This window comes from Macaca fascicularis, chromosome 2 (genome assembly GCF_037993035.2).
Source record: "Macaca fascicularis isolate 582-1 chromosome 2, T2T-MFA8v1.1".
NCBI lineage: Eukaryota > Metazoa > Chordata > Mammalia > Primates > Cercopithecidae > Macaca > Macaca fascicularis.
In genome coordinates this window covers 31,222,175-31,249,282 of record NC_088376.1, presented here as the reverse complement: position 1 = coordinate 31,249,282, position 27,108 = coordinate 31,222,175, and the positions used below count along the sequence as shown (strand labels likewise).

Below are 27,108 nucleotides of genomic sequence, written 5' to 3'. Positions count from 1 at the left end.
AACAGCATGTTAAGTTGGAAGTTTAATATATATAATAACTGATTTTCCAAAATGAGAAAGTTCAAATTAGGTGACACAGAACGAATTAGACTTCTCAAAAATCACTGAAAAGATCTAAAGTAACTGAAAGAGTTAAAAAGGAGAGAGGGTTTATGAAGAAATATTTTTGGGGAGAGCTGCTGCAGAGTTGGGAGTCTCACTCCACTTCCTCCCAAGCAGGTGAGATTCAAAGCCTCAAGCCATGGGAGCAGAGATGTATCAGTTAGCTACTGCTGCATAACAAATCACTCCAAAAACCAGGGGCTTTAAATAACAAAAGTTTATTTAGCTCACAAGTCTGCAGACTGACTGGGGGCTAGCTGGTCTAGGATGATCTCATTTATGCACGTGGAGTTGACCGCTAGGCCAGCAAATCAGTTCTGCTGATCTTGTCTGAGCTCGCTCATGTGTCTAAGATGAATCCACTGACCCAGTTTTGCTTCATGTTGTCTCTCATCACCCAGCAGGCTAGCTTGGGTTTGTTCATATACAGTGGCAGAGGTCCAAAGAAGTGAGCAGAAGCATACAAGGACTCTTCAGGTCTAAGCTGAAAAAGGTACATCGTTATTTCCGCTGCACTCTATTGGCCAAAACAAGTCGTTAGATCAGCCCAGATTCAAGAAAGATTTCAACCCACCTCCAATGGGAGGACCATCAAAGACACTTTGAAAAGGGGTGTGGCTACAGGAAGAATGGAGAATTGTGGCCAATTTTACAAGAGTCTTCAGGAAGGTTGAAATGGTGCAATTATGGGGGTCATTAGATTTAATTTCTTACATGTGACAGACAAAATTTAAGGTGAGAGACTACAGCTTCCAAACTGAGTCACGCGGCAGAGAGAGGGACAGAATCAAAGCCTGAGCTTGAGAAACAGCAGCACTGCCACCAGGCATATGTTTCCCATGAGCTAGAAGTGGGCCACCGAAGAGAGAGAACAGCCGGGACTCCACCTGGAGGTCTGTGCTGAAGGATCTACTGAAGGTCCAGGAGTGGGAAAGGGAGTGGGTTCTGGAGAAGGATTTCCCTTTCCCTCTGGAACCATAGTTAGGACCCAACAGGAAAGCTCTACAAATCCATGAATTTACTCATCGAAGAGTTAGCTCTAAAGGCTTGCCAGACTCCCAGAGTATGAAAAACCATCTTATGACAGTATCAGACCAGTAAGACCTTTTTTTCTTTTTAAGACAGTGTCTTACTCTGTCTCCCAGGCTAGAATGCAGGGTCATGATCATGGCTTACCGCAGCCTCAACCTGCTGGGCTCAAATGATCTTCCCACCTCAGCCTCCTAAGTAGCTGGGACCACAGGCATGAGCCATCATGCCCAGTTACATTTTGTATTTTTTGTAGAGACAGGGTTTCGACATGTTGCCTAGGCTGGTCTCCAACTCCCGGGTTCAAGCAATCCTCCTGCCTAGGCCTCCCAAAGTGCTGGAATTACAGGCATCAGCCACTGTGCCTGGCCAAGAACTTTCTATATCCTTTGTCCTGTATCCCTATCAGAAAAGGCCAGGGCCACTTCCTTAGCAAGTCAAGAGGAAAGATGAGGAAGAAGGAGTGGTGACCACGTCCCCTCCCAAGTTCACCTGGAGCTGTGCTACTCCACCTGGAGCTGAGAGAGGGAGGACACTTAGTTCTAAATCTAAATTCTCAAGTTTGGAGTGTGGCTGAATGTGGTGGCTCATACCTATAATCGCAGCCCTTTGGGAGGCTGAGGCGGATCACTTGACGTCAGTCTAAAACCAACCACAGCAACATAGTGGGACTTCACCTCTACAAAAAATTTTAAAATTAGCTTCGCATGCTGGCATGTCCCTGTAGTCCCAGCTACTGTGAAGGCTGAGGTAGGAGGATCACTTGAACCCAGGATTTCAAGATTAAGCGAGCCGTGATTGCGCCCCGGCACCCCAGCCTGGGTGACAGAGTGAGACCTTGTCTCAAAATAAATAAACTTTAGAGTCTTGACTCTTCCATGATTCTGGGCAACCTAACTAGCAAATTAAACCTATTTGTATAAATAAGACTGTCTAGTACCTAAGTATGAGCAGAAAAGTCACACTAGAGTTTTCATCCCAGGCAGGGTTATGGCTTCTCCCACAGTGAATACAGTTTAAAGAGATGGGGAGAAAAAAGATAAAGTTGGACTTGTATAGTAGCCTATATACCAATGTGTTCACAGTATCAGTTACAGGTATTCATATATTATGCTTCTCTGCTGTGGCAGAAATTATTGTAGAGTGCTTGCTAGCACTGTATACAGTGGAATATGCACTCTACGTATTTCCTGTTACTAATATTTTTGCTTGTTTAGTGTTAACTTCAGTCTCTCCAACTCTGCTCTTTCAGAATAGTGACTTCCAAATTTCCTATAGAATAACAAAATATCAGAAAAATATATTTAGCATCACCACTAATCCAGGAGAGGTAAGTAAAAACAAAATACCATTTTTCATCTCTGAAATAGGCAAAGGTTAAAAAACAATAATGCTCAGAGTTAGAGCAAGTGCTATGGAAGGAAAGTACAATATACTCCAGAAGGGAATGTGAGTTAATACTGTGTTTTGGAAAAGCAACTTACAGTATGCATCAGGAACCTTGAAAATGTTTGACTCTTTGATGTAGCCATCCCACATGTAAAATGCACTCCAGGAAATAATCAGAGAGATATGCAAAGGTGTATGTGTAGCAGATACCAGGAAACAACTTCAATACCTATCAATAAGAGTGACTGATTAAATAATTACTTCTTGTGCTAGAATAATTTACAGCTGTTAAAAATATGTCATAACAAATTATTACATGAGATGGAAAAATACAATGCTTTTAAAGCAAGATACTATACTGCATTTTTTTTACATTTTATACATATACATGTAGAGTTTTAAAAAATCAAACAAACATGAAAGAAAATGTATGAAAATGTAAACAATGCTTATCTCTAGGAAATAGAAAAAATGGTAACTTTTTTTCCTTTTCATTTAATTTTCTAAATTGTCTACAAAGAGTATACACTGCATTTGTTAACAGGAAAAGGCATTGTATCTCTGAGCCTCATCCACATTGGTGGGCACGTACCTAGAACTGGAATTGTTGGGCGTATATGTATGTTAAGCTTCAGCAGATACTGCTAGTTTCCAAAGAAATACATAGTAAATATGGCATATTTTTCTTAATTACTTTTTTTTGTTAGAAGTTTAACACAAAATTACACTCCCACCAGCAGGATATGTGGATGGCTATTGCTCCACACCTATGTCAGCACTTGGTATACCGTGTTGTCATTTCATTTTCATTTCATTTCCACTCTGGTGGGTTCATGGAAGTGGAGGTGTCACAGAGCAGCGCCAAGCAAACCTGGGCAAGAGGGGCTCCTGCTCTGTGCCTCATCCTCCAGAGAGCCTCACATTTCTTCCTGACACTATCAAGGCCTCAGGGAAGCATTTCTCCATATTTCTGGCCCTCTGTCCTCAACAAAATGTAACTCTGGCCAATTTTCATGAAGGTGTGTGGGTTGTGCCACAGCCAACATCAGAGGCTGGCACTGCTTTGAGAGCTGACAAGGATTAGAGTGGAGGAAGCACTTAGCAAGGGAAAACACACATTAATTAACTGGTTAAATCCACTCTGTCCTGTGTCATGGATGCAATTGATTCTTGCATATTGAAGTTCCATTTCCTAATCATACCAACCACCATTTTCTTGCTTTTCTTCATGTTCTAATTCACAGCTCCAGAGGTAGCCAGGAATCACAGCTGAGGAATGCTTCGTCATGTTAGCCAACTAATGACCTTTTTACATTTGCATCTATGCAAGTCTACACCAGGGCTTTGCAATCTTGACATGATTGACATTTGGGGCCAGATAAATCTTGCATGTGTCTGTCCTGTGTATTGTAGAATGTTTAGCAGAATCCCTGGCTTCTATGCACTTAGATGTCAACAGGACCACATCCTTAATGTGACAATCAAAAATGTCTCCAAACGTTGCCAAAAGTTTCTTGTGGGGCAAACTTGCCCCCAGTCGAGAATAACTGATCTAGACATAAAAAAACATGATCTGGGACATGGGTCCTTTCCAGAAACAACTAGGTGGACACTGAATGCTGAAATTGTAGACATTTAATTTATAAAAACATTTAATAAGATTTAATTATTTAAGTAATTAAAATGTCTTGGCTTTAATAACTCTTATTTAGAATTTTGATAGTCAATACTTATAATTTTTAGCTTGACTTTTAATTTTAATACTTTGAAAACTTTTAAGAGAAATAATTTTTTGAAAACTTACCAAAAAGTTATTTTAATTTTTTATTTTTACATTTGTTTTCATTTAAATTTTTGATAAAAATTAATAAAATTATATATATCTTGAAGATATATTTTAATCCTTTAGATTATTATTACTTAAATTAAAATTATGTGAAAGTATTGATTACAATATAGCAATTTCACTAAAATGAGGCAAGAAGAATAACTTATGGAATAAGAACATATCACTTATGAATTATTATTTATTTACCATTCACCCAAATACCACAGGCCCACTAACAGAACACACAGATGTGCAAATATTAATTCAATTCAGTCTTCTTTGATATTTTAATGACTTTGTCATATAAAAACTGTAGCTTTATATTTATAATGTTGTCATTATGAAGGTATATTTGGTAAATTAAGAGGGTAAACCTTTTATATCAGTTTTTCTAGCTTGATGGATAGCATTTAAATACTTAGCTGTAATATTTAGTATTAGATTTAATTAAAATCTAATTTTAAAATCTAATCTAAAAACCTAATACTAAACAGATTAATAAATTAGATTTAAGATTTTGCATTAGAATAGTATGTGGCCTACAATTCTCACTCCCACCCCAAGCCACATAATGGCGGGGACAGGCTTTTGTGGTCTGAATTTGCATCTTTCTGATTACAAGTGAATTTGAACACCTTTTTTGTTTACTGGTCACTTGGATTTCCTCTCTTGTGGCATGTCTGATGAAGACATTTACATATTTTCCCATTATGTTTTCTGCCCTTTTAAAATGGATTTGATGACTTTTTGTATTCTGAATAGGAACTCTGATGTGGTTTGGCTCTGAGTCCCCACCCAAATCTCAACTTGAACTGTACTCCCATAATTCCCACATGTTGTGGGAGGACCCAGTGGGAGACAATTGAATCACTGGGATGGTTTCTCCTATACTGTTCTCATGGTGGTGAATAAGTCTCACAAGATCTGACGGTTCTATCGGGGGTTTCCACTTTTGCATCTTCCTCATTTTCTCTTGCTACCACCATGTAAGAAGTGCCTTTCACCTTCCGCCATGATTCTGAGGCCTCCTCAGCCACATGCAACTGTAAGTCCAATTGAACCTCTTTTTCTTCCCAGTCTCAGGTATGTCTTTATCAGCAGTGTGAAAACAAACTAATACAGTTAATTGTACCAATAGAGTGGGGTGCTGCTGAAAGGATACCTGAAGATGTGGAAGCGACTTTGGAACTGGGGAACAGGCAGAGGTTGGAACAGTTTGGAGGGCTCAGATGAAGACAGGAAAATGTGGGAAACTGTGGAACTTCCTGGAGACTTGTTGAATGGCTTTGCCCAAAATGCTGATAGTGATATGGACAGTAAGGCCCAGGCTGAGGTGGTCTCAGATGGAGATGAGGAACTTGTTGGGAACTGGAGCAAAGGTGACTCTTGTTATGTGTTAACAAAGAGACTGGTGACATTTTGCCTCTGCCCTAGAGATTTGTGGAACTTTGAACTTGAGAAAGATGGTTTAGGATATCTGGTGGAAGAAATTTCTAAGAAGCAAAGCATTCAAGATGTGACTTGGGTGTTGTTAAAGGCATTCAGTTTCATAAGGGAAGCAGAGAATAAAAGTGTGAAAAATGTGCAGCCTGACAATGTGATAGAAAAGAAAAACGTATTTTCTGAGGAGAAATTAAAACTGGGCTATAAAAATTTGTATAAGTAATGAGGAGTCAAATGTTAATCCACAAGACAATGGAGAAAATGTCTCCAGGGCATGTCAGAGGTCTTCACTGCAACTCCTCCCACTGCAGGCCTGGAGGCCTAGGAGAATATCGTTTCGTGGGCTGGGCCCAGTGTCTACGTGCTGTGTGCAGTCTAGGGACTTGGTGCCCTGCATCCCAGTCACTCCAGCTGTGATTAAAAGGGGCCAAGGTATATTTCAGGCTATTGCTTCAGAGGGTGGAAGCCTGAAGCCTTGGCAGCTTCCACGTGGTGTTGAGCCTGCGAGTGCACAGAAGTCAAGAATTGAGGTTTGGGAACCTCCACCTAGATTTCAGAAGAGGTGTGGAAATGTCTGGATGCCCAGGCAAAAGTTTGCTGCAGGGGCGGGGCCCTCATGGAGAACCTCTGCTAGGGCAGTGCAGAAAGGAATTGTGGGGTTGGAGTCCCCACACAGAGTCCCTACCGGGACACCGCCTAGTAGAGCTGTGAGAAGAGGGCCACTGTTCTCCAGACCCCAGAATGGCAGATCCACTGACAGCCTGCACCATGCACCTGGAAAAGACACTCAAGGCCAGCCCATGAAGGCATCAAGGAGTGGGGCTATACCCTGAAAAGCCACAGGGGCAGAGCTGCCCAAGACCATGGGAATCCACCTCTTACCTCAGCGTGACCTGAATGTGAGACCTGGAGTCAAAGGGGTCTCACATTGACTCCCCTTTGACTCCAAAATTTGACTGCCCCTGTGGATTTTGGACTTGCATGGGCCCTGTAAACCCTTTGTTTTGGCCAGTTTCTCGCATTTGGAATGACTGTATTTACTCAATACCTGTACCCCCACTGTATCTAGCAAGTAAGTAGCTTGCTTTTGATTTTTCAGGCTCATAGGCAGAAGGGACTTGCCTTGTCTCAAATGAGACTTTGGACTGTGGACTTTTGGGTTAATGCTGAAATGAGTTAAGACTTTGGGGGACTGTTGGGAAGGCATGATTGGTTTTGAAATGTGAGGACGTGAGATTTGGAGGGTCCAGGGGCAGAATGATATGGTTTGGCTCTGTGTTCCCACCCAAGTCTCATCTTGAATTGTACTCCCATAATTCCCACGTGTTGTGGGAGGGACCCAGTGGGAGATAATTGAATCATGGCGGCGGTTCCCCCATACTGTTCTCATGATAGTACGTCTCATGAGGTCTGATGGTTTTGTCAGGGGTTTCTGCTTTTGCATCCCTCTCATTTTCTCTTGCCACTGCCATGTAAGAAGTGCCTTTTGCCTCCTGCCTTGATTCTGGCCTCCCCACACCACTTGGGTATGTCTTTATCAGCAGTATGAAAATGGACTAGTACAAGCCCTCTCTTGATTTCTGTCTCGCACACACACCCCACCCCACTCTGTGACCTGAATTTTCTTCTCTGAACAGTGTATTTTGAAGAACAGATGTTCTGAATTTTAATATAGTCCTATGTATTAATCCTTACCTTCATTTTTAGTATTTTTTGGGCGGTTCTGCTTAAGAAACATTTTCCTCACTTCAAGGTCAGAAAGATATTCTCCTGTGTTATCTTTTATAAGTTTCATTGCTTTCCTTTCTCTCATGATTCCACGATCCACCTGGAATAGATTTTGGGGTGTGGTGTGCAGTAAGACATAGAGCTTCATTTTTTTACACAAAGCAACCCAAAATAATTTACAGATAAATTATTAGAATCAATAGGGGAATATGGTGAAGTTGCCAAGAGCAATATACAAAGGTCTAAGGTCAATATACAAAGGAGCATATTTGTATGTTCCAACATTCGAAAATGTAGGTTTTTTTATAGATACTATTAAAATATCAAAAACATCAAATATCTAGGAGTAAATCTAATGAAAGTTAAGAAGACTCTTACATAGAAAACTGTGTAACATGACTGAGAGAAATGAAAGAAGCCTACATAGATGGGAGAGGGGGGCTGTACCACAGTTATGGAGGCTGACTGAGGGTCTCCTTGCTTCTTCCTTCCAAACTGCCTCTCCACTGTGGTACAGACTTCATTCCCCAGAGACCTCAAACCCCTTCCCTGGTCCTCCCTCTCTAAGATTCCCCTCCAGTCTACCTTGTTTGCTTTTCTATTCCCTTCAGCCCTTCCCATTTTTAGATAGTAATGTTGGTCAAAAGGGGTGCTGGTCAACAAGGCTATTTTGGAAAAGGGTCATAAGTGCTTTTAGGAAGCAGGGGGTGTGCAGGACCAAGGAAGCAGTCAGGGGTAAGACAACTTATAAATGGCAGGGCTGGTGGTAAACTCCTCGCATATGCCTACCCTAAATTTGAAAAAAAAATTAAAAAGCCATTTTGATCAAACAAATATTTGTACACTAGACTGAGCCCACAAGCTACTGGATCTTAAAAATGGCTCCAGGTGAGTTTAATGAGCTAATGCTGAGAGCCACAAGATCAGGAGAAGGGCCGTGTATTAGTCAGGGTCCCCAAAGAAATAGAACCAATAGTGTGTGTGTGTGCGCACATGTGTGTGTGCGTGCACAGGCATGTGTGTAAAATAAGGAACTGACTCACATGATTATGGAGGCTGCCAAGCCCCAAGATCTGCCCAGCAAGTCAGCAAGCCAGAGTCCCAGGACAGCTGATGGTGGAGTTCCAGTCCAAATGCCAGCAGGTTCAAAATCACAGAAGAGCCAAGGTTTGCATTTGAGTCCAAAGTCAGGAAAAACTAAAGTGCCGGTTTGAAGGTAGCCAGGCAAGGGGGATTGTCTCCTCCATGGGAGAAGGGTCAGCTTCTTTCTTCCGTGCAGGCCTTCAACTGATCAGATGAGGTTCACCCACATTAGTAAGGGCAGTCTGCTTGACTCAGTTTACTGATTTAAATGCTCATCTCATCCCAAAACACCCTCACAAAAATATCCAAAATAATGTTTGACCAAATGTCTGGGCACCCTGTGGCTCAGTTAAGTTGACACAAAAAATTAACTACCACAAGCTGTTTTTCACCAGCCTTATCCATCAGACTCTCCTCAAGAACATTCTCAAAATGGAGTTTCTGTTCCAACACTGGAGTATCTGACTGGTCAGGAATAGGGTGGGGCCTACAGAAGTGTGTTTTGCTTTCAAGTTAAAGGCTCAGCCTAAACTGGGATGGGAGACAGGAGCCAAATCTAAACTTATCAATGGGCTGATGTCTGCATAGCACTTCCTAAAACTGAGGAGCAGAAGCCAGGGGACTCTCCACTAACACCTTACCCCTGGAATGAACTGGGAATGCGAAACCCAAAGACAGATGATCGTAGCCACAATTTACAGAACTGAGGACAGAACTGAGTTGGGAAGTGGGCCACAGAGTGACTGCTTCTGGGAGGGCAGAGCTGTGGGCCAAGAAGGCGGACCCTAAACAGACAGGACATGGCCATGCTTGGGATAGGGCAGGCCCAAGACAGAAAAGCGGAAAAGGAAGGAGATGAGCTAATTCAAGACACAGGGACATTGATAGCAAAGTAGGAGGCTTCGAATGAGAGACTGCCAGGACCTGAAGAGATTGACTTTTTAACTAGCCAATGGGGCTGATGTATGAGGAGAGATAGGAGCCAGTTAAGGTTTGTTTGGTTTGGCTTTCGTTTGTTTAGACCAGAGGTAGCTCACATGTCGGTGAGACTGTTGGCTGTTTCTCACTGCTCTGTCCTGGTCTGGGACTCTTAGAAACCCCTTTGATGAAACATTGCTCCTACATGTGCCTGGGCACCCGGGGGATCCTGCTGAGAAGTTGTCGCCCCACTTTTTCCTGACACTGAAGCTTGCAGAAGTGAGTAAGTTCTACCTCGTTTTCCTCTGCAGAAAACTCTCACTGACTTCTCAGCCCCTCGGCAGCTTTTCCCAGATAGGTGTTGTCTTAGTCAACTTGCCCTGCCATGACAAATTACCACAGACTGGGGGCTTCAACAACAGAAATTTACTTCTCACAGTTCTGCAGGCTGGGAAGTCCAACAGCAAGGTGCTGGGAAGGTAGGTTTCATTTACAGGCCTCTTCTCTTGGCTTGCAGGCGGCCACCCTCTTGTGTGCAGTGGAGAGAGAGATCTCGATCTCCTCCTCTTCTTGTAAGACACTAATTCCATCATGAGAGCCCACCCTCATGATCTCGTGTAACCTAATTACCCCTCTGCTATGGTCTGCTTGTGTCCCGCAACGTTTGCATGTTGAAACTTGATCATATATGTGATAGTTCTGAGAGGCAGGGCCTTCAGGACGTGATGAAGTTATGAGAGTCAAGCCCTCATGGTGGGGATTAGTTCCCTGATAGAAGCACTGGAGGCAGTGAGTTCATCCCATTCCATCTCTTCTGCCACATGAGGACACAGTGTTCATCCCCTCCTGAGGATGCAGCAACAAAGTGTCACCTTGGAAGCAGAGAGCAGCCCTTACCAGGTGTTGAACCTGCCGGCACCTTGATCTTGGGCTTCCCAGCCTCCAGAACTGTGAGAAATACATTTCTGTTCTGTAGCAATTACCCAATCAGGGCCAGGCAGGGTGGTTCATGCCTGTAATTCCAGCACTTGGGAGGCTGAGGCAGGTGGATCACTTGAGGTCAGGAGTACAGGACTGGCCTGGCCATCATGGCGAAACCCTATCTCTACTAAAAATACAAAAATTAAAATTAGCCCAGTGTGGTGGTGGGTGCTTATAATCTTAGCTACTCAGGAGGCTGAGGCAGGAGAATTGCTTGAATTTGGGAGGCTGAGGCTGAAGAAGTGAGCCGAGACCATGCCACTGCACTCCAGCCTGGGCGTCAGAGCAAGACTCTGTCTGAAAAAAAAAAAAAAAAAAAAATCCAACCAGGTATTTCATTATAGCAGTACAAGTAAACTGAGATGCTCCTAAAGGACTCATCTCCAAATACCATCTCCAAGGTGATTAGGGCTTCAGCTATGAATTTTGAGTGGACACAATTCAGTCCATAGCCGGCATCCTACTGGCCTCAGGATTTTTGCCACCTCTCCTCTCCCCATACCATTACTAATGTACTTTTAAAATTTAAGTGAGTCACCTTAGCTCACCTTTTAACTCTATTTTAAAGGAAGATTTAATCACTGCGATACCTAGAAAACCCCAGCTCATTTGTGTGTATAGTTGGGAAAGGCAAAATTTATTCTACCACCTTCTCTGAGGGGACTGGATCCCAAGAATCAGGGTAATTAACACTAGCTACAATAACAGTAAGTACAAAATCCGAGTGGCCTCAGGCTCTAACGCAGGGATCAGCAAACTGCAGCCCATAGGCCAGTTTGCCTGGGTTTTGCGAAGGGTCTTTCTCTGGGGCATAGCCACAGCCATTCATTTATGTGCTGTTTCTGGCTGCTTTTGTGTTGACGGCAGAGTTCAGTGGTTGGAAGGCCACTGACTACCAAGTGACTGCGGACCGCCAAGTGACTGCGGACCGCCAAGCCTCAAGTGTTAACTCTTGGGTCCTTTTCAGGAAAAGCTTGCCGAGCATGCTCAAAGGTTTACTTCTCACTCCTATCAGTCCTGTTGCGTTCAGCAGACAGCCTTTCACGACATGTGAAGGGACTTGTGTTGGGACTTGGATTGCATCTGCCCAGGAGCAGATCCTGAGTGACCCCAGGAAGCCCCATTAGGAGAGTGGGAAAGTGAAACAGGGCAAAGAAGCAGATGCTGGAAGTGTTCATGAGCTGTCCTCACTGAGGGCACTTGGAGCTCCTTCCTGCTGGGAACCTGGGCCGCTGTGTAGGACACATGTCAGAGTCATCCCACTCGAGGGCAGTGGGAGTGGGGGTATTTATCCACCACTGGCTGAGGGGCTTGCACTCCCCAGCACTCTGGCCCATCCCACAGGCAGTCGGAGCCCGACCCTGCCACCGATGAAAGCTTCCAGGCTGGGAGTTACGTTTCTTGGAGTAAGAAGAGGTGGGTCCAGGAAAGGGATCTCAGGGGTACACCAGCAGGCACCCACAGGGCATGCTGCCTGGTGCCACCGTCCCTCAGGGCCTGCCTCTCATTCGTTAGCCAACAAGCCAAGAGCAAGAGAACAGCCCTCACGCCCAGGACCGGAAGGGGCTCACTTTCCTCCACTCCCTTTCCATCCGTGGCGACTGCTACCTGCAAGGAGGCCGGGCAATGCAGTCAGCTTGCCCAGGAAGAGGAAACAGACTCATGAACTTCTAGCCAGTCTCTGCCTTAGTAACTTTCACTTAAAATTTAGTTTCAAGAAGCTATGAAGGTGATCCCCAAAGCCTGTATTTCTGTATTTGTCAAGTAACATAGCGGTGGAAAAGCATTCCTTACTTGGCGGCCGTATCACACCTTCCAAATGCCTCCGCACAGTCTTCGAGATATTTTCAACTCATTCTGTATATAAGTTCAGATGGTTTAAAGATATCTGGTTATGGCTGAGTGAGGTAGAGAACTCAGTTACAGGAAGCCGGCTTCCCTGGCTCTGGCACACTCCTGGACGAGGCCCCTGGCACCTAACTCTCCAGGCATTTGCAACCCGGGAGGTCTTTAGGCCTGCCTGTGTGGTAATACTGAGACGAGAGGGCATCAATGGGGTGTCTGCTTTGTGCTAGGCATGTTGCCACATCATTTTGAGGTATCTATAACACTAGACACAGGCTCAGGGATGAAAAGTATCAACTAGTGATTATTGTGTGCTTATACATTAACTCATTTACTCCTCAGTCAAAATTCTTAGGTTCCTTGTCCTTCGGTTTTCTCATGTGTAAGATGGAGTTGAGAATAGCTGTCACCAATATCCATTCTTCCTGTCCTCCGTTGTATTATAATAGCCCATCCACCACCATCACCAATTTTTAGCTGCACACATAATCGCCTGGGATAATACATACCTTTCCCAGGTTTCCTTGAGATATGTGACTAAGTTCTGGACAATGAGATATAAATAGAAATGTCATAGGCAACTTTTAAGGAGTGTTCCCAAAGAGCAAGCCTGAATTTCTTCAACCATTCCTTCTTCCTACTGGCTGAAATATGGATGTGATGGCTGGTTCTTGGGCAGCCATCTTGTACTATGAGGAAGACAATAGATATTGAGAAAGGAAGAGGAAAAGGACACAATCAAACCACATATCATCCTATAGCTCTCCCCTTTGGACATCATTCCCCCGGCAGGGAAATTGATCACTATCTCATTTAAGCCTCTGATGCTTGATCAGCCACACTGGTATGATCTGGGCATTTGTTAGAAATGTAGAATATTGACCCCCACCCCAGACCCGCTGAATAAGAATCTGCATTTTAACAAGATCCACAAGTGACTTGTGCACAAAATAAAATCTGAGAGGCACTGGTTCCAGCTACTGTTATCTGAGAGGGGTCTGTCACTCAACAGTTGACCTCAGTTCTAACGTCCCACTGCACAGCACTGCTGGGAGGATTAAATGAGTCATGAAGTCAAAGCATCTAGCACAAGGCTCTGCCCAGCATGGGGAGTGAGAGTTCATGGGTTAAATTGCCTTGGCGGTGAGTTCTGTGATGGAGCACAGATTTATGGCAATATTGCCATCTGCCATATGGGCCCAAGGACATCCCTAACTGTGTGAAACCTTGAAGACAGAGCAGAAGGGGTGCAATATTTGTTGAATACCATCTTTAGAGGTTTTGTAGAAGCCATTAATTAGGGACCAGGGAAGGAAGAGGTCCTGGGATGGGCCTTCCAGAGCCTGCTGCACAGCTTTGACCCCAAATGGTGTAGACCTAGGGAGCAGGAGGGGAGGCTGGTCTTAGACCATTGAGTGGGGGTGGCATGGGAGGGACACAAAGCACCCTCTTCATACTGTCTGCGAGCATGAGAATAGCCACATGCTGGTCTCTCATTCCCGCACCCAGGCTGTGGAGGGAGAAACCTTCTGGCTGGGGAGTGGCTCTGCTGCTGTACTCATCCCAATTTTCCAGCCGGCCAGGCTTTATCTCTCCTGTGATGTGATTGATAGAGCTCTCCGCAGGGCCTCTCATTATGGTCTGAAGGACACGGTGGCCTAGTTTCATGCAGGGATGCAGGGAGCCCAATCATGCGGGGACTGTGGCCCGGGTGTTTTGGAGAGAGATGGGACTTTTCCGACCAGGAGGTAATGGGGTGGTTCTGAGGCAAGGGCTCCTGTAAAAATACCTGTGCTCAGCTGAAGCAGAGGGTTGCTGGAATGGAAAGAGCAAGAACTGACGTGGGCTCCACGTCCCTCGCACGCTGTGGTGGGCCTGCCCTGCTCCTGCCCTACTCTGTGCTGTCCACTGCTTGTCTAGGGGCTGGAGCATGCCACACGCTGACAGCCCGGGGAGGGCTTGGTGGGCATCCCTGCCAGGAGCGTCCACTTGGGTGGCTAGAGCAGCACTGTGCTCTGCGTGTGTGTGACGCGGCGTGTTTCTGTGTCTGTTTCTCCGTCTCCATCATCTCTATTTCCCCCAATACCTGAAAGCAGAATCACAGCGCGTTGAGAGGTCTCTGGGGCCACATTGCCCCAGTTGTTGGAATCCTGGCTCTAGCTGTTGGACCATGGACAAATTACTTTGCCGTGTCACAGATTTTCTCTTTGTGATGGAGATCATCAGCTTGTTGTGAGAATCGAATGAGTTGGCCCACATAGAGTCCTCACAGTAAGCCCTCAATCAATGGTAGGTGATGCCTTCCCTCCCCCACCCAAGGTCCTACACACTACTGCCCAGCAGCCTGAGCGCGAGGGACACTAGAAAGTCCTGCCCTCCTGCAAAGTGACATCTCAAGTCACAGCCACCTGGAAAAGCCTTCCCTTTAGCCGTTACAGCAAAGCAGAAAAGGCTAGGGTTGAGTGAGAAGACCTGGCACCACCACTCACTGTGTGATCTTGGGAAAATAACTCATCCCCTTGAGCCTCAGTTTCCCCAACTGTAAAGTGGAGATGAAATGACATTGTCTTTGTCCTCCACATGCCCCTAGGGCAGGCTGGAACTCAGAGACGACTCTGCCTCCTCCAGTCTGTGTTCTCCCTCCCATTCATGGGACTCTTCAGATGCCACCCGTGTGCTGTGGCATTTACGTGAGTCAGATTAGGTCAGGCTTGCCACAATAACAAATTATCCTCGAAATCTGAGCTGGCCCCTTTCTTGCTAACACAGACTCTAGTGAGGGTCTGGGGATTCCCAGGGCAGCCCCTTGCCCTGTGGTGACTCAGCAATCCAGGTGCTTGAATCCAGGCTGCCTCCTTCTCAACCCAGGGCTTCATTCACCACAGCTGGGAAGGAGAGAGCTGGACGGCTGCACACTGACCCATAGATGCTTTATCCAGGAGTCCCAGGCAGCACTTCTGCTCACAGTCCATTGGCTAGAACCTTCCCGTGGCTTTGCCTTTCTGTGGGGAGGCGGGGCAATGTGGGGAGCACATGGTTACCCAGTACGCAGCAAACATCTTGCCGAAGAGTCTCTTTCCGTCTTAACCTCTGCATTTGTTTTCTCAGCGCCACGGGCCACTCAAAAGCCTGCACAGGAGCTCCAGGCAAAAATGGCAGCGTCCCGGGGCCACGTCCAGCTGCAGGGGAAGAGCTGGCTGTGTCAGTACAAGTCGGGCCTCTTCAAGTGTGGGGAGAATGGGGAGAATTTAATCACAAATCCAAAGGTCCCACCAGGCCAGTGACCAAGTTCAGAGCCCGGGCCCGCGTGCCCTAGACTTCAAAACAGAGTAGGGAGAGGCCAGCCATCAGGAGGATGGACCTGCTGCCTGCAGTCGCTGAGTTCGGGTAAGCCCCCAGGAGTCCCTGTCTCGTGAAATCCCCTTAATTCCATCCAGTTACAAACAAAAGGAGATGCTCTTTCTCCAGAGCCACTGATCCCTTAAGTGGCTTTCCCTGTTGCTTGGGTTCTTATTAAGGTTACTTGGGACTGAGTCACCTGTCCTTGAGTGACAGTTCAACTTGAAGGCAATGTCTTGCAGAGCTGCTGCCCCAGGGGCCATCACCAGGTGCCCTGCTCGTAGTAATCTCTTTTAAAATTACTGTTTTCTGCTTAAGCCCATTGTTGCCATGTGGGTGACTGACATTTTAGCTAAATGTCTTCCTGGGAGACATCCTGTCTTTTGAAGCAGTAATTCTTTCAGAGGGATTTTACCCAGGGGCAGAGATGGTGAGGTGAGGGGGACTGCAGAGGCTTGGGCTGGAGCCTTTCCCAGGCATGCAGCGCCAGCAGCCCAAGCCGTTCCCTGCCCTGAGGGGGCCACTTGTGCCTGAGGAGGATAAGACAGAACGGGAGACTGAGATCCATTCTCTCCTCTCCTAAGAGTCCTAGACACTCAGGGGACCTGTCGTGTCTGGGTTTCCCAGAAGCAGACTCTGAGACAAGGATTCAGATACAAGCAGCTAATCTAGAAGGTGATGCCCCAAAACTCTATGAGGTGTGGGGAGACAGGGAAGGGAAGGGCACAGTTTTCAAGCCCATCAGGGCTGCCGGCACCTGGGGTTTCCTCCTCCTCCCTGGGGAATTCCTGGAGGTGGAGTCAAACCCTCTCATCAGTTACCCCAGCAGAGAGATGCGGTGGTAAGGATTTATCTGCACCTCTGCTCTCCTGCTTCTGGGACAGTGTGTCCCTAGCCTGTCAGCTGGCTCTGTGCATTTCAGGTAGGGAGGAGCACTCCTGGGCAGCGTGTCCCAGCGTTTGTGACACAGTCTTCGGAGTGCAGAGGTGGATGTCCATGAGCTCTGAGCCAAATTTGATCCATCAACAGGTTCCATGGCCCTGGCCACATGGTGGGTTCCTGTGCAGCCAGGTGACCTGAAGCGGGTCACTGGGTGTGGCTGAAAGTGCAGCGAGTTTGGGTGTGTAGGGAACAGCCACTTGTGGACTGACTTGCTGAGCGGGAGGGGCTGCTTTTCTACGAAGTCACATTGTTAGGCAGCAATTTTGTCTTTGAGTGTTTCTTCCCGGGCGGAGGGCAACAACTGCGGTATATTTTTCAGGGCTGCAGGTGCAGCTGTTTGCGTGGTTGCGTAGCAAACCAAAAGGAAGTCTCCTGTGGCCAAGGAGTTGGAAATAGACATGCGACCTTATGGACTGTGTGGTGCTGCCGTGACCTGCAACACAGGCGCCCGTCCATCCAGCCCACGGCAGCGCAGCCCTCCTTGACCTGTGTGTGTGACACACAGGAAGGAATTGGTCTTGAACGGGAAACCAGCCTTTGTTCCAACCCTGAAATCATGCCACCGTCTCCTGGTCTGGACCTTCGGTGGCTCCAGCTTTCTTTATGCCCATCGTATTTAGAAGCATCCCTTTTCCTGGCCTCTTCAGGGTGACAGCTGTGTTGAGACACACACACACACGCACACATGCACATACACAGCACAGCCATTCCCTGATCAGGCCGTGATGCACCGCCCATCCCTCTCTCTGTTTGCATTGCCTTTGCGGTGGAGCCGGGGTCCTCTGCTGGGCCCTGAGAGTGGGCAGGGGTCTTGGTGTTTCCCTGGAGACTCACCACGTGGTGGTGGGCAGCATCTGGTTGGCTCCTCACAGGGCCTCTGCTGCGCTGCAGAAGGTGAGGATGCTGGGGACCCTGGTGTGGCCTTATTCTGGTGCAAGCTTCTGGGGTGCAGCAGGGTGGGTGGGGCATGCATTCCTGGCCATCACTCCAAGGCCTTTAACTTGATTTCTCAAAGCCCCTTTGGAGAAAGCGTTCTGGGGTCGCGATCTGGGGCTGGGTGAAAAGAGTGTTAGACTCATGAAGAGCTGTGTGCGTTTGAGCTTTCCAGCAGTTCAAGAAGTTTGCCAGACATGAAGGGCCGGACGAGCCTGGTGATTAGATCTCTGGTTCGCCGCCAAGGACAGACTTTTGTTGTTTTGTTCTTTGTTTCTTTCAGATTTTGTCTTCCCCCGCCCCCACCCCACTTCTTTTTAGCTCTGTTTCTTTCTCTCTTACCTCTGTGCATCAGCATGGTTCTCTTTGTGTGTCTCTGCATCTCTGTGTGTCTCTATTTATCTCTTCGTCTCAGTCTTTAAATGTCTCTGCCTCAGTATCTCTAAGCCTCTGTCTCTATTTCTCTCCCCTCTCTGCTGCTGTCTCTGTTTCCATCACTGTCTCTGTCTCTGCCTTTCTGTCTCCCTCTCTCGTGCTCTGTTTGCTCCGTCTCTGCCTCTCTCTGGCCCAGTCCAGAGCCCTTGGCGTGAGGACATGGGTGAGTCAGGGCTGGCTGCAACTGGACACCTCAGGGAGACCAGCCAGGCCTGGTCCCTCTAAAAGGGAGTGATGTGTGTACTTTCGCGGGGGGGGCGGGGGGTAGAAATCTGGCAGTACATTCTGTCCCGGTCCCCATCTGGGGACTTCACTCTCCGTTGTCCCACCCCATTCTTACCCCCACCAGAGGGCTGTTCTTGGGCAAAGCAGAGCAGCTTCACTGTCAGGCACCAGACATTCCAGTTTCAAGAGACGTTTAGGATTTATGTGCAACCAATGAATAAGGCAAACATGACATGGGACATTTGACTAGTTTATCTTGATCACTAAATGTCTAGGTGGTAACAAGACAACCTGACAGATGTTACCGGGAAAACTCGATATTTGGGGGTCACTTATATTTGAGCAAGGGTAGCATTCATGTTCACCTGTGCATTTGAGGGGCATGGGGACTGGTGTGCCCAGAGCCTGGAGGGCTCCCACGTCGCAGCCAAGGGAGGCTGTGGACCCAGATCAGTTTCCACTGTTCCTGGTTCTCTGCCGTTTCACAGCACTGGTTCCTCCTGGTCAGGGCAGACCTCTGCTGTCATAGCCTGGGCACCAAGGTGTGGCCCACGAGAGGATCCAGGGCTCTCCATCCATCTGGCCCTGCTCCTAGGTGCTCACAAAAGTAAATGACAGCAGAGGGAATGGGCACATCCCAGGCACAGCGTGGGGGCTGATCCTCCCAGCCCAAGGCTCAGCAACCACAAAGGGCTAGGTGAGAACACGCATGCGGTGTGTCGGGTGTGAGGCGGAGGAAATGGGTATCTGTGGCCTGTGGAACTCAGACGGGCAAAGAGAACCCATGAAAGGCACCTGAGTGGTGGGTGACATGAGCAAATAATGTCTTTGTAGAAAGGCAAACCTGGCAGCTCTGCACTGAGTGCATAGAAGTAGAGGCAAGACAGGCCCTGGAAAAGAGATGGATCTATGAAATGCAGCCTCCAAAGCGCAGATCTGATCTGAGAGGATCCACCACTCCATGACCCTGCAGCTTGGTAGTGTGTGCACATGTGTGTGCATGTGTGTGCATGTATGTGTGAATGTGTGTGTGCATGTGTGTGTGCATGCGTGTGCATGTGCGTGTGTGCATGTGTGTGCATGCATGTGTGCGCATCCATGTGCATGTGTATGTGCATGCATGTGTGCATGTTTGTGTGTGCATGTGTGTGCATGTGTGTGCATGTGTACGTGTGCATGTGTGCATGCATGTGTGCGTGTTTGTGTGCATGTGTTTGTGTGTGCATGTGTGTGTGCATGTATGTGCATGCATGTGTGCGTGTGTATGCGTGCATGTGTATGTGTGCATGTGTATGCGTGAATGTTTGTGTGTGTGCATGTGTGTGCTTGTGTATGTGTGCATGTGTGTTCATGTGTGTGTGCATGCGTGTGTGTGCATGTGTGTGTGCATGTGTGTTTTTGACTTGTGTCTTCCACTAAACTTCCATCTTTGACCACACCCCTTCCCTCCTTGCTCCTTCCTGCAAATCCACTCCTGGGAGACCCTGAAGAAAGGGTGGGCAAATAACATGGAGCTAAATCTTTCAAAGCTGGGGGAGGGAATGGGGTCAGAAGACTGGGCCCAATCAACCTTCTTTCCTCCACCCATGAAAGTGACCAATTTAGAGATTTCAGCAAATCCCAAAGGTGCTTGTTCATGCATCAGCTCTATTCACAACAGTCCATAAACTCCTCAATTGTTCAGACCAGCTATGGTACATCCACACACCGGCATGCCACTAGCAATGACAAGGAGCTTTGCGAGTGGACGCTGGTCGCAGCAGAATCTCACAGTGACCAAGAGGACCCCGCCTGTCCAAAAGGATCCTGCTTGCACATGAGGACCTCACTCTGCAGTTGAGGACCCAGCGGCACTCTATTCCTGTGCAATTCTGCAACCGGCTAAAGGCTCCTGGCAATAGAACGCACATCAGTGGTTGCCTTGGGGGAGGCCAGGACTTGGGGGGACCTGAGAGAGTTTTCTAGGGTGATGGAATATTCTGTATCTGGACGGTGTGGTATTCCACACAGGCATCAACATCTGTCAGAACTCACTGGGTTGAGCCTTCAGTATCTACCTTATTGTATGTAAATTCTAACTCAAGAAAAGAAAACAGGCTGCCGATTCAGAAAAAGAAAGAAAAAAGAGGGAGCAGGAGGCAAAGGATGTGGCCTGACCTCTCGAAGGTCCCTTGGGGTAAATACGGACACCCACCAGACCCACATCAGGCCTGGCAAACACAGAGCCGCTGTCTGCAGGGGTGGGCTCCTTACCTCAAGCCCCTGCGTGCCTCCCTGGCTCACCCCTTCCGGCCCTGCTGTGGGCTCCACGGACAGAGCTTCCCAGGTGTTAACAGAGGCCATGCATCCTGATTTTCATGTGCAGTCTCTGTTTTGTAATATTGGCTGCTAACACCTACATTTCAAAACACGAAGTGGTCCTCAAAGACCACATCAGGCCCTCTTGCCACTTTACCCCCTTATCCTTAAAAGTTTTGTCCTCAAGAGTGTTTCAGATGGCCTCAGAGCTGCTGGAGGTTCCCTCGTGTTTTGAGCATACCACAAATTCCTGATGTTCTTCCATTCAAGTGACCAACTGAGCAGGCTGGGGCCAAGTCAGGAAGAGGCCATCTTGGGCCAAGCTGTGAGGAGTGGGTGCAGTGGCGTAGGAAGGGGTCCTGTGGAAGAGAATCCAAGAGGGAACGTCCTCTCTGAGACGAAATGTTTACTGGTGTGATTCTTGTGCTGCAGGTTGGGAGAAGGGACCAAGGCTCAGGTTCGGCTGGATGCCAGTCTCCCAGCGGGTCACCCTGGGTTTGGATCTGTGTCCCCGCTCAATCTCATGCTCAGTCGTAATCCCCAGTGTTGGAGGTGGGACGTGGTGGGAGGTGATTGGATCATGGGGGCAGATCCTTCATGAACAGGTTCGCGCCATCCCCTGTGGTGCTGTTCTCCTGAGAGAGTTCTCACGAGACCTGTTTGAGTGTGTAGCACCTCCTCCTTCTCTCTTTCTGCTGCTCCCACCATGGGAAAAGGTGCCTACTTCCCCTTCGCCTTCTACCATGATTGTAAGTTTCCTGAGGCCTCCCAGAAGTTGAGCAAATGCCAGCACCATGCTTCCTGTACAGCCTGTGGAACTGTGAGCCAATTAAACCTCTTTTCTTTATAAATTACCCATACTCAGGCCAGGCACAGTGGCTTGTGCTGGTAATCCCAGTATTTTGGGAGGCTGAGGTGGGTGGATCTCTTGAGCCCAGGAGTTTGAGACCAACCAGGCCAACATGGTGAAACCCCATCTCTACTAAAAATACAAAAATTAGCCAGGCATGGTGGCATGTGCCTATAATCCCAGCCACTGGGAAGGCTGAGGCATGAGAATTACTTGAACCAGGGAGGCAGAGGTTGCAGTGAGCCAAGATCACACCACTGCATTCCAGCCTGAGCAACAGAGTGAGACTCTGTCTTGAAAACAATAAAAAAATATAAAAAATTACCCATACTCAGGTATTTATTTACAGCAGTGTGAGAACAGACTCATCCACATCCCATGAGGAAAGCTGGCCCCACTGGGGGGCTCTCTGCAGAGACGTGGCCTCCTGCCTTTCTCTCCAGGATACCCCAACGTCCTTCCACAGCCTCAGGGCCCAGGGTCCCCATCCACCTGAGCCAGGGCTACAGGTCTCCTCTCTTTCCTCCTCAGGCCCTGGGACTCCACTCCCAGCTCCATCAGGGGCTCACAGTGGTGACTCCCTCCCCGCAGCCTTTTGTCTTTGAAATGAATATCACAGCAGCTGTGAGGACTAAAGGAGGTGATGTCTGCAAAAGCAGTGATGGTTGTCAGCAGTGGAGTCTTCTGGAATCTCTGAGCCATCTGGTGATGGAAATGTCTCTGTCGGTGGGAGAGGGGAGGGGCTTTTCCCGTGGTCTGGGCGCTGCCAGAGTCTTTCACATTGCCGGGTCCCAAGGTCTTCGATGGGTATGCACAGTGGTGAGAGTACAGGTTCTGGAGAGAAGAGCGAGTCAGCCTGGGTTCAGATCCAATCTCTGGGAACTTACGCACTGTGAGGCCCTAGGGAAATTATTTAATCCCTCTGAGCCTCAACTTTCTCTCCTCTAAAATGGGAAAACAACATTACCTGCCTCACAGGGCTGCTGTGAGGATTAAATGAGTTAATACATGTAAAACACTCACAGCCCTAGCCCATAAATGCTTGCAAAATAGGCCTTTCCCAGCTGGGAAAACAATTTAAGGCCAATTATAGATGGATGTTGATGAAAGACTCTCTTTCCTGTAAGTAAAAAAGTTGAGACTTATTCTCAATTTGAGTCACCATAGGGTCATAATGTGGAGGTGAAACAGCGTGGGCCGTGTCCTCCAAGAGAATGCAGGCTGCAAATCCCAGCTTAACTCTACACCATCCTTGGCCAGTGCGGGTGTGGTTCTAGCTCTTCGCTCCCTCCCTAGTTGTAGGATCGGAGTTTGCAGTTGCTGCTCTGGGGGCTGGTGTGCTTCCCGCTCCACCCCTGCCTCTGGGCTCAACCATAGGACTTGCCTTGGCCAACAGGATGTTAACAGATGTGATGCACGCAGAGGATGTGTGCACAGATGGGCTCGATATCTTGCACAGCTGCCCTCACCAGGAGAAGAATGTGTCCCACATTCCCTTGCTACTGGCTCCAGTATGATGACCCTATACAGAGCCCTTATATCAACCATCTTTGTTATTTCCCACCACAGTCCTAGGAGAGGGTCTTGTCATCCTATTGCAGATGAAGAAACTGAGGCCCCACTGGGGTCACAACTTTTACCCCAATCACACCAGTGGTTGGTGGCAAGACCAGAAATCTGTGTCCCTCTGACCTCACCGCCTCTGGTCTGAGCTGAGCTTCTCCCACAGCAGGACTTTCTTACAAACCCATATCCCCTCCGGTAGGCAGGAGAGGTTCCTGGTCAGCATTAAGAAACAGCACATGGGGTGCCCACATTTTCCTGCTCAGGTAGACCGAGGAACTGAGCCAGAATCACAAAGAAGACATTTGCCCCCTGAATCAAGTTAAGTGGTTTCTGTCTGGAGTGCAGTGAGCAGCTCCCAATTGTCAGGGGGAGGTTTAAAGTTGACACTTGAAGGAAGAGAATTTCATCAGAAAAGGCTGCAGCCTTTACAGATGATGCCCTGGGAGCCATGGAATCTCTAGAGAGGACTCATGGTTGCTTGTTTGCTGGCCAATATGGAGGGAAGATGGTGCGAAGAGGAAAATGGAGCCGGGGTGGTCTCCAGAGGCCCGGAGTCAAATTCCTTACCAGCCAGCCAGCTTGTCCCAAGTGCCTAGGAGCCAATCAAGTCACAGCCTCTGGGATTGACAATGGCTGGGAATGGTGGATGTGATTCAGATAGGAGTAGGGACAGTGGGGAAACTGAGGCAGACGGTGGCTGAGAACTGGCCTCATACATACTCTCATTGAGGAGGGTAGAAGGAGTGCAACTGCCTCAAGGGAAAAATTTCTCACGTGAAAGTTGTTTTTCACATGAACATTCTGAGACTCTTATGTGCCACACGCCTTCGTCCTATTCCCTTCTCTTTATGACCCTAGCAGGGAGGAACTGCAACTCCTATTTTACTGATGGAGAAACTGAGGCTCAATAAGATGAAGGCCTTGAGCAAGGTCACCCCACGGAGAATCATGTCTGGGCATGCGTGACTTCAGAGCCATGCTCTTTGGGGAAAAAGTTTGACCCCAAGCTGTGTAATCGATATGGCTAGGCTTTGTGTCCCCACCCACATCTCATCTTGAATTGTAATCTCTACAATCCCCACGTGTTAAGGGAGAGACCAGGTGGAGGTGATTGAATAATGGGGATGGTTTTCTCCCTGTTGTTCTCGTGACAGTGAGTTCTCACGAGATCTGATGGTTTCATAAGGGGCTCTTCCCCCTTCACTCAGCACTTCTTCCTGCTGCCTTGTAAAGAAGGTGCCTGCTTCCCCTTCACCTTCCGCCATGATTGTACATTTCCTGAGACCTCCCCAATCATGCTGAACTGTGAGTCAATTAAACCTCTTCCTTTATAAATTACCCATTCTCAGGTAGTTCTTTATAGAAGTATGAAAACAGACTAATACACTGTGTCTACCCTGAGTATAGGCATGGAACAAGGGTAGGCCTGGTCTGCCTTTGGTTGGGATGTGTTCATTAAAATGAATCATTAATATAATGATACCTAATTTACTTGGCCTCAGAGAATGTGGTATTCTTCACGTTAATTTGCTAGAGCTTACTACTTGAAGCATTTTGATTTCTGTAACTCTCAATAGTTTGGGGTGAAATCACTCTTGACCATCAGTTGTTGCCTTGCTGAGGAGTATACTAAACAAAATTCAGTCTTTTCTAGAGGACTCTGGTAACCACTCTGAGCAAAGGTGGCTCTGCTGCAGTAAAAGAGGTGCCCCTTGAGCCACTGAAGTGAATTGGATTATTCACTGAGTGGGCCCAGGTTTCTAGCATTATGAGACTGTTTTTAAGTCTCACCTGCATTGTCATATTATCAGTTGTAACATCAGCTGTTGTCTAAGGCCATCTCCACCGAATGTGAATGGCTGTGGACCAGGAGACACTATGGCCAAACCTTTTAGGTGTGTGTTAAATATATGTAAATAACAGAGCAATGGCTGATGGGCCTCCTGCAGTGACTTGGTGACATTTACACACCTGTCATTGCTACTCAAGTTGTTCTCTGCTTTCTTCCCGACTCTCAGTTGTGTTATAGGCATTTGCATTGTCCCATCTATTACATCCAGATAAGTAATGACTCACACATGAGGCTGGCGCAATATAAGGAAAATCTATTTGCTGAGAGTGGGCATAAAAGATAGATTCCAGGCTGGGCGTGGTGGCTTATGCCTGTAATCCCAGCACTTTGGGAGGGTGAGGCGGGTGGATCATTTGAAGTCAGGAGTTCGAGACCAGCCTGGCCAACATGGTGAAACCCCATCCTTACTAAAAATACAAAAAAAATAGTGGGGTGTGGTGGTGTGCCCTTGTAATCCCAGCTACTTAGGAGGGTGAGGCAGGAGAATCGCTTGAACCGGGGAGGTGGAGGCTATAGTGAGCTGAGATTATGACACTACACTCCAGCCTGGGCAACAGAGTGAGACACCATTTAAAAAAAATAGTAATAGATTCCGTGCATCAAAGGCCATGTAAAAACCTGCACACAGATGTTCTTAGCAGCTTTATTAGTAACAGCTAAAAACTACAAACAACCCAAATGTTCTTCAGTGGGGTAAACATCAACTGTGGTACTTCCGTATCGTAGAATGCTACGAAGACATAAAAGGGAAATAATTTTGATACACACAAGTTGGATGGATCTCAAGAGCTTTAGATGAAGTGAAAAAAGCCAATCCTTAAAGGTTCCATGCTGCATAATTCCATTTATATAACATTCTCAGAATGACAAAATAACAGTGACGGAGAACCGTTCACTGGTTACCAGGGGCTAGGGATGCAGGAGGCTGTGACTATAAGGAGGGAACATGAGGGAGTTTCTTTGTGGTGATGGAACTTTCTGTATCTTGATTGTGGTGGTGGCTATACAAATCTATACATGGGATAAAATTTCATAGAACACCAGAAAAATAAAAAGAGTGCATGTACAAATGAGCACAATTGCAGTAGGGCCTTCAGTTTGGTTAACAGTAACTAGTAATGCAGCAATTTCCTGGTCTTGATAATGGTACTATGTCTAAGTAAGATGTTATCATTGGAGGAGGCTGGGTGAAGGGTACAAGGTAATTCTCTGTACACTATCTTTGCAACTTCTATGTGCATGTAAAATTATTTCAAAATAAAAAGTTGAATTATTTTTTAAAGCCTTTCTAAGACAGCCAGTAGAAATAATTGTGGGATTATCTGGTGTTCCGAATTATGCCTACCATGGTTTCCTTCCAGCTGTGTTTTCCATTGATGCATAATGTTCCAATATAATTTAATATCTCTTTGTGGCCTATAAAATAATTTTTCCCAGTTCTCTTTTCATTATTATAATGATAGTTATGATAGTTAGTATTCATCATGACTCTGTCTGAACTCTTTTATTTACCTTAACCAGTGACCAGATTAGAAGCAGCTGTGAGAGGAGAGGAGCTGGGGTAGGGAGGCGACAGGCAGGAAAGGCGACACTAAACTGTCAGCTCCATAAGAACATATCCTTTTTTTTTTTTTTTTTACTGCTGCTTCCCCAGTGCCTAGAACAGGGTCTGAAATACTCAGTAAATATTGATTGAGTGCGTGTATGTGGACCCAGAGTTGTGTCCATAAAACCTGTACACTAAGCCATAGGATGTACCTGTGCCTTCTTGGATATCACTAACTAGAAATACTTGGAGACAGACTACAGTTTTATGGCCCTTCTGCATGGGGATGGGACACACCAGCATCTGTCGGGCACTCACCGTTAGCCAGGCCATACACTCATCCGCTTCTTGCTCGTGCCCTGAGAGGCAGGCAATGCATGCCCAATTGCAGGTAAGAGGATGGAGGTTCAGAGACGTTGTGCAAGTTGCTTAAGGGCACGTAGCACTTGTGTGAGGCCGAGGCCCTTCTTGCACCCAGATCCACTGGCTGCCCAAGCCTGCACTCCTCGCATTGCACATCTTTTCCATGCAGACCCCTTGCTTTGGGTTTGTAATAGGGACAGCTGTATAAATTGTGACGCATGGACCAAAATTAGTTGGAGTTTTTTTTTTTTTGAGATGGGATCTCTGTCACCCAGGCTGGAGTGCAGTGGTGCAATCATGACTCACTGCAGCCTCAACCTCCCTGAGTCCAAGTGATCCTTTCATCTCAGCCTCCTGAGTAGCTGGGACTACAGGCATAAGCCACCACACCTAGCTAATTTTTAAATGTTTTG

General features: G+C 47.2%; 2 long non-coding RNA genes across 2 annotated transcripts; one reads left to right on the top strand and one right to left on the bottom strand.

Annotated features, from left to right (window-relative positions):
* Nucleotides 1–304: 304 nt before the first annotated feature.
* On the bottom strand, nucleotides 305–14,323 carry LOC123571909 (uncharacterized). The gene is made up of 4 exons (XR_006696222.3): nucleotides 8,563–14,323; nucleotides 7,487–7,619; nucleotides 2,616–2,749; nucleotides 305–586 (listed from the first exon to the last, which is right to left on the bottom strand). It is a non-coding gene; the product is annotated as an uncharacterized lncRNA (long non-coding RNA).
* Nucleotides 14,324–17,369: 3,046 nt separating this feature from the next.
* Nucleotides 17,370–21,370, top strand: LOC141409621 (uncharacterized). Its single transcript, XR_012430651.1, has 2 exons — nucleotides 17,370–17,521; nucleotides 19,055–21,370. It is a non-coding gene; the product is annotated as an uncharacterized lncRNA (long non-coding RNA).
* Nucleotides 21,371–27,108: the final 5,738 nt, after the last annotated feature.